The following is a 3,416-nucleotide window of genomic DNA, read 5'->3' on the forward strand; positions in this document are numbered from 1 at the left end:
GCACTATAAGAGAGCAGCCCGCGCTGCGCGGTGCCTCGGGCAGCTGCCGTGTAACGCTGCGTGGTGCCTGCTCGGGGTGTATCTGTGCAGTTGTGGGGGTGTCCCTTCACTGGGACAGGCTGCCATAAGGACTAACGCATTCAGGGCCTCTCTTCTTGTGTATGTGATGGTCCTTCCTGTTGGGTTTTAGTTCACTTCCTCCAGGCGTGCTGTCCTTACTCAGACTTCAGAAGTATCCTGTGCTGTGCTATCATAGGAGACTGGCACATTCTTCAGGCATCTGTTTCAGGCTGACTGTTAACCAGTGGAGAAAGTGTAGCAATAAGCTTTACTGCACTCTATACTCTTCTATCTCCTCCTCCATTCATTAGAACTGCGCTGAAACAGAAAATGCTCTTGGATATGCTATGAGCCAAGGCCTTACCTGAGTTGGGTCCTTTTAGAAAGATGCAGGTTTGGCCTGGAGGTCACAGAAGTGACTGGGGCTTGCCGCTAGAGCCTCTCAGTCATGTAGAAGGCACACACAATAAGTACAGTGTATGGAGAAGCAAAAGGTGAGGTTTCTATACCATTTCCCTCTGTGAAAGGCTGGGCTGCATCACTGAGGTGGGAGGAGAATCACATTAAAACAGCCGCTTTGAAATATGTCTGACAACGTCAGTGGTCTATGTGAAGACTTCTGTTTTAGTATGTGGTCAGGAAAATGTGAGCAATATGCTGACCTCATGGCTGTAGTCAGACTGCACGTGCTGGAAGTGCTGTGGTTCACGCATGAGATGTGTTCCTCCTTGCTGAAACTTGCTGCTTCTGTGGAAATACCCATAGCACAGCTGCTCTTGATCTGTGCTGTGGGGTTGTGTTGTGTGTTCTCACCTTATTAATCACATATGTTGTGCTGCTACTATTGAATCAGCTAGGCTATCTCTGCTAGGATCACCAGTGGGTTTTGGTGTGATAATAGCTATTTGGGAAAGTCGGTGGTGCATCTTACATGCATATAGATATACACATACTTCAAACCAGCTGAATTCTCTAGATGTGAGAGATTTTTGTTCTCTCTATATAAATACATATTATTCTATTTTGTATACATATAAAAAGTTTCCACTGGATTTAGGGAGAAGTATTTACTGAAATGTTTAATGTGGCAGAGGGATCACCAGATGAAATTATGAGGAGACAGGTTCAAAAGAAGATACCTCTTCACAAAATGCACTTAAATCTTGGAACTCGTTGGTACAGGATGTTGGAAATGGGAGAAGTTCAAAAAGCAATTAGCTACAATCATAGAAGAGGAATCCATGCAGAGATGTTCAACACAAACACCTCTGATTCAGATTCAGGACCTCTCTGAGATGCAAATGCGCATCCTGCGGAAGCATTTTAGTAAGCGGCCTGTCCTGTCCTCCCTTTGTCATTAGGTGGATGCTGTCAGCTGCTGCAGGGGATGGGTCTGGAAATGCTACTCTGCACAGGCATCCCTGTGTTTAACTGTCATTTCATTCAGAAGCATTTAACAATCTTTAATCAATAATGAACAGCAATTCTGGTGATAAACTTTTATGTTACTTAAATTGTTGTGTCCTTACGTGTCTGTTCTTCCCTTCCTGTTGCTTTGATTGTACACTGGAAAAGGATAGAAGGTTGTTTCACTGTTTATATAACACCGTGTAATCTGAGCACTGACTTGTGTCTGTGGTTTCTAGCATCTTTGATATGAATAAGTATGATTGATCAGTATTTCTGAAGACAGCCACGAGTCAAAAAGTTTTCTGCTCATATGATCATCTAAGGTAAGAAACTGTGCACTCCAGTCCTGACTGACTGGAAGAGTTAGCCAGGTACACTACTTGAGAAAACGTTAAATACCAGCTGCCTAAATAGTTACAAATTGCATGAGCCAGATCTGCAATAGCTTGTATTTATTGTCTGGGAGCATGGGGCTGGGCCTTGAGAACCCACTGGTGGTGAAGGCTAAGATCAAGTATGAGACATCAATTTAGCAGAACACGTGTGGGGGCTGCATGGTTCCCATGCTTGCTTCTGCCCCATGTCATCTCTAACAGGATCGTGCTCATCTCTAATGCTAGATCTACATCTGCACTGCTGAAACTGGTGATGGCTTGTGCCCACGGGGAGGCCTCACACATGGAAGGTCTTCTACCCCACATCCACACAACTACCTTTGTGTTGGGTGCCTTCTGCAGAAAGAACAGGGCCTCCCTAAGGAGGTGTGTAGAGACTTGGGAGGGTTGAGTGGGCACCCACAGAGGACCATGCACTGACTGGAAGTGCAGAAATTGGGTCAGCTGGCCTTCTCCTCAGGTTTTGCCTTGTAGCAGGGAGAAACAGTTGCTGTGTTGTGTTGTTATGGTTTTAAGATTTTTGTTGTATTATTGATATTCCACATCATAACATCATATGGTGTATTGGGAGTTAAAGAGTTAATGCTCTAGCTCCGTTCTGGGTATACCTGACCGGGAATTGAACCCGGGCCGCGGCCGTGCAAGCACCGGCTCCTAACCACTATACCATAGCATTAACTCTTTAACTCCCAATAACTTTAACTGTATTATTGATAGTCCACATCATAACATCATGTGGTGTATTGGGAGCCCAAATCAGAGCCTACGGCCATACCACCCTGGAAACGCCCGATCTCGTCTGATCTCGGAAGCTAAGCAGGGTCGGGCTCGGTTAGTACTTGGATGGGAGACTGCCTGGGAATACCGAGTGTCGTAGGCTCTTTTTTTAACTCGCAAAACACATGATGTTATGATGTGGAATATCAATAATACAACAAAAATCATAAAACCATAACATGTGTGCTGCAGATAGCTCCTGTTCCAGCCTTGCTGACAGAGAGAGATGGGTTGAATGCACACATTTTCCAGAGTCAGTTGTCCATATTCATGTTTCCTTTTTTTTCCTTTCTTTCTTTGTTTCCTTTGTTTGTTTGTTCGTTTTTCCTCCAAAGACCTGATTTTTAATGCTCATGGAAGTGCCCTGGGGTCATATAGGGAACAGGGAACATCTTCATTTTACTGTATTCAACAGTATTCATGACAGAACTTCTGGAGAAGCTTTAATTCCTTTCCTGCCATGACTGGAGAGCCACTATACACTGTCATGGTGGTTTTGAAAACAATGAAATCCAGCGTATCAGGTGAAGAGGAGGACAATCCCTCCCCTAAGCAGGGGTGAAGAAGGAAGGGCACATGATTCTACTGAGGAGTATCCTTTACATAGGATTTAATGCCAGTGGACAGCTCTCTTGGCTCAGAGGCACAGCCTACCATATACCTAAAGATCCAGCTCAGAATGGATGTGGATAACCCAGCAAGAGCAAAATAGACCTGTTCTTTTTTCCTATTTGCTTCACCTGCATTTCTGGTTGCCCTGTTGATTTTGTGGGA

At 44.7% G+C, this 3,416-nt stretch overlaps 1 non-coding gene across 1 annotated transcript; it reads left to right on the top strand.

The window, feature by feature from the left end:
* The first annotated feature begins 2,626 nt into the window (after window positions 1-2,626).
* LOC136049001 (5S ribosomal RNA) lies at window positions 2,627-2,745 on the top strand. Its single transcript, XR_010622253.1, has one exon. It is a non-coding gene; the product is annotated as a 5S ribosomal RNA (ribosomal RNA).
* The last annotated feature ends 671 nt before the right edge of the window (window positions 2,746-3,416 follow it).

This window comes from Cyrtonyx montezumae, unplaced genomic scaffold, assembly GCF_038088225.1.
Source record: "Cyrtonyx montezumae isolate F1298 unplaced genomic scaffold, pur_monq_1.0 scaffold_0, whole genome shotgun sequence".
Taxonomy (NCBI): domain Eukaryota; kingdom Metazoa; phylum Chordata; class Aves; order Galliformes; family Odontophoridae; genus Cyrtonyx; species Cyrtonyx montezumae.